General features: G+C 35.0%; 1 protein-coding gene across 44 annotated transcripts in view; it reads left to right on the top strand.

Annotated features, from left to right (window-relative positions):
- PTPRD (protein tyrosine phosphatase receptor type D) overlaps window positions 1-12025 on the top strand; it is a 2063955-nt gene that overhangs the window by 782926 nt on the left and 1269004 nt on the right. For all 44 annotated transcript variants that reach the window (XM_074330405.1, XM_074330404.1, XM_074330420.1 and 41 more), the window contains one exon: window positions 7527-7565. The gene's annotated coding sequence lies outside the window, so the exon portion shown is untranslated. The remainder of the gene's footprint in view (window positions 1-7526; window positions 7566-12025) is intronic.

Consider the following 12025-nt stretch of genomic DNA (forward strand, 5'->3'; position numbering starts at 1 on the left):
ATCTTTCCATGGTTTAAATAAGTTTGATGCATCTCAAGGCATCTTAAGCCAGATTAAATATCTCCCTGTCATGGATCACCTAATAGTTCTTCATTTGCCAATCTGCATTGTGGATACCAAGAGGAGGATGCAGTAATACATATACATATGTGTGTGTGTGTGTACACACACACACACACACACACACACACACACATATATATTCCCCACACAAAATGTCTCAGAGTAGCACTTTTCTTCCAAGTAAAATTCAGGAAGTTCCTGTTTACATCATTGGTGAAATGATTACAGTTATAGCAATGGTTCTGTGCATTGAAATACATAACCTATGTTTAATGAATTAGAGGTATTTAAACTAAACTGAGGTGATACTATGGAAAATGTGTCAACTCATGATCAATTCTTCAAACTTGGTCTTGCAGAGCATTAAGTAATTATTAAAAATGATAAAAATATATCCAAATCTACAAAGTCTACAGAACATATTTGTTTTATTTGAATCTTTTGCCTCCAATTTGGCTGTTGGCTTTCTACTTACAAAAATAACTCTATTTCCCCTCCAAAAAAAAGTAGAAAAATATTCTTCCAATAAGAACACATGTAGATAATTGCATGAATATCCTTTACAATTCATCACAAATCATTAATTGTTTGGAGGTACAATAACTTGAAATGTTGCATTAATCACCCCAACTGAGTTAAAATTCAAATTGAGAATGGTAGAAATCAGTATTTGTGCAGGAGAATACCTGGGGCTTAAAAAAAAAAAAAAAAATAGTCCAAGTAATATACTTAAATTGAATGGCCTCCTCAAGATACTGACCAATCATATATATTATGTTGAACACATAGACATTAGAAAATAGGGTGATACCTATCATTGTGACTATTAATGTAAGCAGTAGAGTGACTGCGTTATACAGATTTACATAACCAATTAGCTGGTATTTTGTCTTCTCAAATAAAAAACTCGGATGGACATGATTGAGACCTGAAGAGAACTTGTCAAGTTTACTCTTAGTATTTGTGAGGGCAATTTATCCAGTAAGAAAAATCCTAGAATATGTATTTAGTGACATAAGTCTTAGGTACAAAGCAGCATAACTTGGGGTGTGGGGTAGCATGTGTGATGTTTTAATTCCTTCTTCCAGTTAAAGGTCATGACTTTGGAAAGGGAAGAGAATACAGTCTGTGAGCAGCTGACTACACAGATGGTGTGGAGGAATAGATCATTATTTACAATACCAGAGAAATGGGCTCTTTGGAAGGTCAGGCTGCATCTCAGGCTTAGTTTATCTAAGCTTATGAGCCCGCACTCTGACACAAGCACGTCCTAGGTATCTTCATAGGAATAACTTTTTAATTCTTATAGTAACCCTATAAGAACTAGGTATTAAGAGCTCCTTTTGATAGAAGAGGAAACTGAAAATTAGATAAATATTCTAAATTAACAAGACTTAAAAGCAGTAGAGGCAGATCACAAACTGACATTTCAGTTCCAGTGCTCTAACCTTCCTCTAAAGGATCTGAGGTATGCATTTGTCAGGTGCCATTCCATTTAAATAAAATGGTTTTATTCACTCATGCATTCACTTTTATCTCTGTATTTATTTCTACCACATGATTGAGATAAATGAAACAACAGAATAAAAAGGCAATCCATGGAATGGGAGAAAATATTTGGAAATCATATCTGATAAGGAATTAATATCCAGAATATAAAGAGTAGTGAAAACTCAGAAATACAAAAGACAACCCAATTATAAAGTGGACACATGATTTGAACAGACATTTCTCCAAATAAGATGTACTGATGAACAATAACCACATGAAAAAATGTTCAACATCATTCATCACTAGGGAAATGCAAATCAAAATCACAAAGAGAAACAAACTCATAGATACAGAGGACAAACTGATGGTCACCAGATGGGAAGGGGATTGGGGAGCTAGGTGAAAAAGGAGAAGGGATTAAGAAATACATATTGGCAGTTATAAAAATGGTTATGGGGATGTGAATTACAGCATAGGGAATATAGTCCAATAATATTGTAATAACTATGTGTCATCCGAGTACTAGTCTTATTGGGGTGATCACTTTGTAAGTTATATAAATGTCTAATCACTATGTCCTATACTTGCAACTAATATCATATTGTATGTCAAGTGTAATTGAAAAATTCAAAACCTGTAAAAAGCACAATGAGATCACATTCACTGGCTATAATGGCTATAGTTTAAAAGAAAAGGAAGGGAAGGGGATGGGAGGGGAGGAGAGAGGAGAGGAGAGGAGAGGAGAGGAGAGGAGAGGAGAGGAGAGGAGAGGAGAGGAGAGGAGAGGACAGGAGAGGAGAGGAGAGAGAGGAGAGGAGAGGAGAGAAAAGAAAAGAAAAGAAAAGAAAAGAAAAAAAAGAGAAGAGAGAAAAGAAAAAATAAAAGAAAATAAGTGAGGATGGAGAAAATGCAACTCTCATGCATTGCTGGTAGGAATGTAAAATGCTGTGCTCACTGTGAAATATAGTTTGGCATTTTCTCAAACAGTGAAATATAGAATTACCATATGGCTTAGAAGCTCTGCTCCTAAATATATATCCAGAGGGCTGAAAACATATTTCACACACAAAAAAATATTGTACACAAATGTTCAACTGCATTATTCATAATAGCCAAAAGTGAATACAATGAAAATTCTTCTGCTAATAAATAGGTAAACAAAATGTGTTTTATATATTCAATGTAGTATCATTCAGCCATAAAAAGGAATACTGACTGCTATGTGCTACAACATGGATGGACCTTGAAAATATTCTAAGTGAAATAAGTTAGACACAAATGTCCACAAATTGTATGATTACATTTGTATGAAATGTCCAGAATAGGCAAATCCATAGAGACAGATTAGAGGTTGTCAGGGGAAGAGGCTAAGGGAGAAATCGGTTTGATGGCTAATAACAATTTGATGTATTAGAGATGTTCTGGAATTAGTGGTGATGTTTGCACAATGTTGTGAACATACTACAAACCACTAAATTGTACAATTTAAAACAGTGAATTATACTGCAGAGCTATTTACAATAGCCAAGTTATGGAAACAAGGGAAATGCCCATCAGTAAATGATTAGATAAAGAAATTGTGGTATATATATACAATAGAGTATTTTCAGCAATTAAAAAAAAAAAAAGAAATCTTACCAGTTTTAACAACATGGAAGGACCTAGAAGTTATTATGTTAAGTGAAATAAGTTCACACTGAGAAAGACAAGTACCATATGATGTCACTTATATGTGGAATCTAAAGAACAGACTAAACAAACAAACAAAACAGGAATAGACTCATAGATACAGAAAACAAACTGATGGTTGCTAGAGGGGAGGGATTTGGGGAGATGAGTTGGAAAGGTGAAAGGTTTAGGAAGTACAAATTTGTAGTTAAAAAAAAGTCAAGGGGATGTGAAATACAGTATGGGGAATATAGTCAATAATATTGTAGAAACTTTGAATAGTCTCAGACGAGTTCCAGACTTATCGGGAATCACTTCATAAGTTAAATGCCTAACCACTACGCTGTACAACTGAAACTAATATAAAATAATACTGAATGTCAACTACCATATATATATAATATATATGTGTATATATTATACACATATATATTATATATATATATTCATATACATATATGTGTGTATGTGTTTGTGTATGTATACGTATGTGTATGTATATATGTATATGTATATGGTCACGGGATGTAAAGTACAGCATAGGGAATATAGTCAATGGTATTATAATAGCTGTGTACGGTGTCAGATGGGTAGTAGCCTTGTTGGATTTGTCACTTTGTGAAGTGTGTAAATGTCTAATCACTATGTTGTTTTGTACACCTGATACAAATAATAAAACAGTGAATTTTATGTTCTGTCAATTATATTTCAAAAAATTTTAAAAAACTCAATGAAGGTAAAGGTAAAAGGTCTGCTCTACTAGACACTAAGGTATACAAGGTTGGACAATTAAGTTTGCGAACTCATTCTATAAAAAGTACTACATACTTCATTGTTGAATATCACTACGGTCATCTTTGAAGTACTCCCGTTGGGATGCCAGCACCTAGTCCACCCTTCAAAAAAATTTTGTAACTCTTTCTGGAATGGCCATCAGAGCTGTCGTCGTATTACTCTTGATGTCCTGAATGTCATCAAAGTGCTTTTTTTCAATATTTTCTTTATCTTTGGATAAAGAAAGAAGTCATTGGGGGCCAGATCAGGTGAGTAGGGAGTGTGTTCCAATACAGTGATTTGTTTACTGGCTCAAAACTCCCTCACAGACAGTGCTGTGTGAGCAGGTGCATTGTCGTGATACAAGAGCCATGAATTGTTGGTGAAAAGTTCAGGTCATCTAACTTTTTCATGCAGCCTTTTCAGCACTTTTAAATACTAAAATTGGTTAACTGTCCAGTTGGTACAAATTTGTAATGAATAATCTCTCTGATATCAAAAATGGTTAGCAACGTCATTGCAACAAGTTTGTGAATGTAATTGTCAGACCTGGTATCATACAGTTACTTTATGTAAGGTAGTTACTTTATGATATAGACAGAGAGTTAAATGGAAACATCTAGATTTGACATTGAGAAACAGAGCCTAGCATCCATGGGTATTTATTTTATAACAAAACTAGTATTGTACTACAATGAGGAAAGTTAGGGTATTTACATTAAATTTTGTTTGGTCAATTTGGAGTATAATGAAAATATACCTCTACTCATACAGCAAAACATACATTTCAGGTAGATTTTTGGATTAGATGTGAGAGGTTCACAAATAATCACATAACATAGCTTTTTGAAGAAAACAAAGAATATACATAATTATTTTGTATAATAAACAGGACATAAAAAGAAATAAACAAAGAGAGATGGTTAAATTTGATGGCAGAGAAATTAAAGAATAATTTGCAACAAAATGTACACTAAGTGAATAAAAAGTTGAGCCGTGGAGTGGGAAATATATTTTCACCGCATAAAAACAACATAGTGGGTCATATCTAGAATACATAAAGGGTTTCTACAAATCAGTACAGAGAAGACAACCAGAACATGGACAAGAATATTGAAAATTATTTTCTTAAATAAATATATATAAATGAGTAATATTTGGAGTGCCATAAAACTCGTTAATAATAAAGTTAGTATAAAGAAAAAAGTATAATTATATTCTACTCCATAGTAAACTGATGACTAAAATTAAGCAGAATAAAAATACTTTCTGGTGAATTTGTGCAACCAGGGCAACTCTCATGCACTATTTGGCAATGTTGCTATAGCAGAACATTTGCACATTTTCTGACCTAGCAATTTACTCCTAGAAAATCTCCAACAGAAATATATGTACATGTATAAAATCATGCTCATAGTAGAACCATTTATAATAACTAAACAGTAAAAGCAATCCATATATCTTCCAATAGAGGATTGAATACATAAATCGTATAATATCCATCCGAAGAATACTACAGAGTAATGAAAATTAATTATAGTTACAAGCAAGGAGTCAGATGAATCTCACAAACATGATGTTAAGGGAAAGAAATGAGATATAGAAGAAAATACAGTGTATGATTTCAATTGTATAAGTTCAAAGGCAAAGTAAAATAAAGCTATACAATGACCAAAAAAACTGAAAACATGTGTTTGTGCACATATATATGTATGATACATACGTGTTTGTGTGTGTGTATACACACACACACAATGACATTACATGATATGTTCAAAGGGCTCTACCTCTGTGGCAATGCATAGTTAATATCCCATGTAAAATTATGATGAATATGTGGCATTGATGCTACATTTACACAAATCCTATATATGCATCTGTGTTGCCTCAGATGCTCTTTAGTTTTATTTGAAATGTGTGTGCTTTAGCGTAACCAGCAAGGAGTAACTAAGTAGATTCAAGCTCCGTTCCTATGTATGTATATATATATGTGTATATATATGCATATATTTGCTGTGTGTATGTATGCCGTATGTGTGTGTGCTGTTTATATATGTGAACAAGCTGTGGGATTCTATATGTTAGTCATGTTCTAGTTTTTATATAAGTGGTGATATGTGAGCATTTAGTTTGTAACAATTTATTAAGCTATACACATTTGTATTTTTGCAGATTTCTTGTGTGGTTTTTAACTCATAACAGAAAAATAAGTCAAATTATGAAAAAAAAAAAAAAAAGGAAAAAACATACCAGACATTCTCTATGGCTTCCATGAGCAGAACTAAGATCCAGGGACAGAGGCTTCCAGGAAACAGACCATCCACATACCTTTCAATCCAAGCTAGGGAATTCAAAGATCTCTCTCAAAAATACAACAAAATTGCTTATTTTCTCCTCTCAAGTGAGCAGCTAGTCTTCTCAAATAATTCTCGGCCCTCAAGAAGGAATTTTAAAATTTGTTCTAGGCAATTTTTTACCAATTAGGGGTCCAGCATTATGTATCTAATTTTGGTCAAAAATCTAATTTAAATGTTCTGAGAATAAGATGCAGAGTTATTTATATACACAGAAAACCACACACATAGTATTAACTCCTCTTCACAGTTCGTATATTTTCCATTCTCTCTCAAGGAAAGATAGGTAGTTCAATGTCCACACAACATGTGGTTTCAAACTTGATTCCCAAGGCAAAAAGAAAAGGTGATCATCAATGTTTAAAAAACTCTCCTTTATTTTATAATAATAAATGTTAGAAGTTCAATATCTCTGTTCAAACACAGAGGTAGGAAACATATTTACAAAAGGTCTCACAGTGTTTGCCACTGCGTTTACAAAAGACAACATTTATAAAACCTTTGTATCCCATGGCAGGTGCTGGGTCTTCTCTTGGGGATTTGTGCTGTTCAAATACTGCCTTTCCTTTGAACACCAAACGCCTTTGAAAAATAGAGGGTGCATTTTAATGTAATTTGGAAATTAAAACCCTTTTATTTTTATCATTATAGCATCTTCCATGAATTTACTTTTCAACCGTTAACCAGACGTGAACCTAATTACTGTCTGATTAGCCAGCAAAGGCAGAAATATGGGTTAAATTTTAAAATTGAAGATGTTGTTTGCCTTGCCCATAAGAAAATTAAATATATGTAGTAATACATATTAGAGGATTTCAAATAAACTTAGTAATAATAGTCTCCCTTCTTTAGAGTATTTATAGAATTAAAATGAACAATTATTATGGTCACTTCAATAATTAGAAACATCTTTTCAGGGTGTCTACTATATTTCCTTCCTTTGTTTTCATGATAAAATGAGATGAAATAAACACTTCAATTTAAGTAAAAAATATTTTTATGTAAATATTATTTTCTAAAGCATTTTCATAACTCTGCAATACTTGTAAATGTGATAGTATTATAGAATTATGAAATTTTATTGTATATTTCTAAAACAACTGTTTTATTCTGTCTCCCTTATTATTATTAATTTAATTTTATTTTGTTTATTTATTTATTTTTTTATTTTTTTAGGCTTGGACTCCCGGATCGTCTGGTGACTTCAAAAATCTGGTAAGATACTTTCTTCTGTATTATTGCCACTATTTTTGTTTCCTTTGCCACAAATTTTTAGAGGATGTTTTTCTTCCTATCTCAGGCTTAATCCGTTTTCTTAATTCTCCCCACATTTCCATCCTCTGAGTTTGAATCACATAAGGCTGACAGAAGGAGTCAATTTCATCTTAACCCATGGGGGATGGTCTCATAAGTCCACATACTTCCTGAAGATTCACCTCCGTGTGTCAGGAGAATATTCCAAAAGGGGGTATCGTTTCTTTCTTCAGGAAACAAGAATTACCACTGAAAGAGTCAAAGATAAGAGAGGATTATTTAGGTAAGATGTAGAAACTACTGACTTAGGATACTTAAAAAAAAAAAAAAAAATGACCTAATGCAACAACAAGGTAAAATCAACAGAGAAAATGAATGTGATAACTGAATTTTAAAATTTTTTCATTGTTACAATATTGCTTTTATAATTTATATGTTATAGAACTAGAAATACCCTGAAGCCTCTCTGGTCTTTTCCACATGAAAACTTAACGTTTTGAGATATTTTCCTGGTACATATAAAAGAGACATGGGAAATACATATTGTTTAATTAAAAAGATGACTTGTTGAGGTAGAAGGTTTTCTATTAACTAATTGTATTTTTCAAACAATAGCATTTGTATTCGTTTTAGACTCCACCTCATTTCTTATCTTTCTCCAAATATTCTTGAAATATGGCTCATATTTAAATTCTTACACTGGGATACTACTGTGTTCTGAACCTACGTATGATTATAAAACATATTTTATCTCATATTTTATGTTATTTATTTTGTAAAGAATACTCCAGCTTGGATTTGTTTCAGGATATATATATATATATTTAAGATTGTTATTAAAATATAGCTAACACACAATAGTATATTAGTTTCAGGTGTACATCATAGTTATTCAATAGTACCCACATGGCACTATACAGCATTATGACCACATTAGTGATTATAGTCCCAATGTTAAAGAAGTGATTACTGTGATAAATTCAACAACCATCTGACACTGTATCATGCTATCACAATATTATTGACTATATTTTTATGCTGTACATTACGTCCCCAAGACATTTCTTTTATAGTTGGAACTTTGAACTTCTTATTCTTCTTTATCTCCCCCCCTTTTTTAATTTTTCAATTTGAGTTGACATTCACTATTATTTTATGTTAGTTGCAGATGTACAGCATAGTGGTTAAACATGTATATAATTTAGGAAGTGATCCCCCTGACTAGTTTAGTACCTACCCACCTGGCACTATACATAGTTATTCCCATATTATTGACTATGTACCCTGTGCTTTATATCCCCATGACTATTTTGTAATTACCAATCCGTAATTTTTAATCCTTTCACATTTTTCACCCTGCTGCGAACTCCCTTCAAATCTATCGCCCCAATAGATCTAGTACCCATCTGACGCCAAGCACGGTTATTACTATAATACTGACTATATTCCTTATGCTATACCCCACATCCCCATGACTACTGTGTAACAACCAATTTGTACTTCTCAATCCCTTCCACTTTTCACCTCACCCCAACCCCCATCTTATCTGGCAACCATCAAAACATTCTCTGTATCTATGAGTTTGTTTCTGTTTCATTTATTGGTTTAATTTGTTCTTTAGATGCGACTTGTAAGTGAAATCATAGGATATTTTTCTTTCTCTGTATGACTTACTGCACTCAGCATAATATCCCTTAAGTTCATCCATGTTGTCACAGACAACAAGATTTCATTCTTTTTTAAAGCTAAGTAATGTCCCAGTGTATATATGTACCATCTCTTCTTTATCCATTCATCCATTCAGGGACACCCATGTTACCTTCATATCTTGGCCATTGTAAATAATGCTGCAATGAACATATGGATGAGCATGTCCACTCGAAGTAGCATTTTGGGTTTCTTCAGATAAATACCCAGAAGTGGGATTACTAGGTCCTTCTTCGTCTCTTGTTTTATTCTTTGTTTTAAAGTCTGTTTGGTCTGGTATAAGTAATGTTACCCCAGCTTTTCGTTTGTTTCCCTTTTCATGAAATATCTTTTCCATCCCTTTACCTTCAGTCTGTGTGTGTCTTACTATCTGAAGTGACTCTCTTGTAAGCAGCATATGTAAGGGGCTTTTTCTCTAATCCATTCAGCTCTCCTATCTTTTGATTGGAGCATTTAATCCATTTACATTTGAGAGTAATTGTTGATAGGTATATAGTTATTGCCATTTTATTGCTCGTATTTTTTATTGTGTTTGTTTGTCTTAAAAAAATCCCTCTGAGGTTCCTTGTAACACTAGTTTGGTGTTGATAAACTCCTTTAGCTTTTTCTTGTCTAGGAAACCGTTTATCTGTCTTTTGATGCTAAACGATAGCTTTGCTGGAGAGAGTAATCTTTGTTGTAGGTCCTTATTGTTTATCACTTTGAATATTTCCTGCTAAACCCTGTAGAGTTTCTGTTGAGAAATCAGCTAACAGTCAGTCTCATGAGAGCTTCTTTGTATGTAGCTAACTGGTTTTCTCTTGCTGCTTTTAATATTCTCTCTCTGTCTTTAACCTTTGGCATTTTAATTGTGATGTGTCTTGGTGTAGGCCTCTTTGGGTTTATCTGTTTAGAACTCTTAACACTTCTTGGGCTTGGATGTCTGTTTCCTTCACCAGGTTAGGGAAGTTTTCTGTCATTATTTCTTTACACAGGGTTTTAATCCCTTGCTCTCTCTCTTCTCCTTCTGATACCTCTATGACATGAATGTTGGTAGGCTTGATGTTGTCCCAGTGGCCCCTTAAACTCTCAATTTTGTGTATTCTTTCTGTTCTTTTTTTTGTTTGTTTTTCACTGTTCTGATTGGCTGTTTTCTGCAACCTTATGTTCTAAATCACTAATTTGATCCTCTGCATCATCTAATCCACTGTTGATTGTTAATTCCCTGTAATGTATTTTTTATTTTTATTATTGTATTTTTTATTTCTGACTGTTTTTTTGTTTTGTTTTTTATGTTTCTTACTTTTTTTTTTTCTCCCTGAGATCACTGAGCATCCTTTCAACCAGTGTTTGAAACTCTGCAAGTGGTAAATTACTTGTCTCCATTTTGTTTAGTTCTTTTTCTGGAGCTCTATTCTATTCTTTCATTTGGGACATTTTCTTTGTCTCCCCACTTTGGCTGCATCCCTGAGTTTATTTCTATGAATTAGGTAGGGATGATATGTCTCTCCTTCTTAATAGAGTGTCCTTATATAGTAGGTGTGCTGTGGGGTTCAGTGGTGCAATCTTCCTGGTCACTTGAGCCACGTGCTCCAGGTATGTCCCTTGTGTGTGTTGTGTGTATGCCCTCCTCTTGTAGTTCAGCCTTGGCTGTTGTTTGCACATCAGTAGGAGGGACTGACCCTTAGGCTCACTGGTTGTAAGGACTGGCCTTGATTACAGTGGAAGAGTTGTTGTGCAGGGACTGACCCTACAAAGCATGATCTGCCTCAGCAGGGCTCTGGTGCCTACCCAATCCACTACTTGGGTGTGTCATTCCCAGAGGCAGCTGGGTACTGCTCCAGCTTTTTTCAAAGCTGGCAACTGGGAGAACCAGCTCCAGGACTACCTGGGAGGGGACCAACTGCAAGTCAAGTTTAGCTGCAGGCAGTGCCCCACCTGGGACCACCTTATAGGCGTCACAAAGAAATCTGCAGATGGCTACCACCTGTGCTGTGCTTGTAAGTGCTTTGAGAGGCCAAGCCATGAACCAAGCCTGACTGTTGCTAGTGCCATGTTTAGGGCTGCCAGAGGTACAGGACATGCTCAAGTCAGATGCTGCTTGTCTGGATTCTGTGAACCTTTGAGAGAACCTAGGAAAGTCTGCAGCATGAGCCAAGGCAGGCAGTTTGTATGAAAAAAACCCTGGCAGCAGCTTGGATATACCCAAAAGTTGGGCAGGGTTGGGTCTTAGAATCACCAGGACATGGTGAACAAACTGTATTAGCCAGCTTGATGGAGACTCATATATGACGGCCACCTGCATCTGCATGCAAGGATTGGGAAGGCTCAACAAAGAAATAATGTCCCCTGCTAGCTCCTCCATTCAGGAGAAAGCTGCCCCTACATCCCTGTCTTGAAGCCAGAAACCTCAATTCCCCACCACATGTCCCTGTCGCCTCTCCAGCTGCTGTCTCCGAGCTGGAGCTCAGAACCAGTGATTCTGTTGGTGAGTAAGTCCATGTGTGGTTCCCTTAAGAGGAGCACCTGGGACTCCAGCAACCCCCCGTCTCACTCAGCCACAATCTTACTAGTTTTCACAACCAGATAGTCTTTGGACTTCTCTCCCTGGCATTGGATCCCTGGGCTGGGGAGGGGCTGGGACTCCTCACTTCTTTGGAGGGACCCCCACAGCCGAGATATCCCTCCCAATTTTTCATAGTCTTACCAGTGTGTGTTATGAGCCTGTTCAGCAT

Source organism: Rhinolophus sinicus, linkage group LG04 (genome assembly GCF_036562045.2).
Source record: "Rhinolophus sinicus isolate RSC01 linkage group LG04, ASM3656204v1, whole genome shotgun sequence".
In the NCBI taxonomy this organism is placed as follows: domain Eukaryota; kingdom Metazoa; phylum Chordata; class Mammalia; order Chiroptera; family Rhinolophidae; genus Rhinolophus; species Rhinolophus sinicus.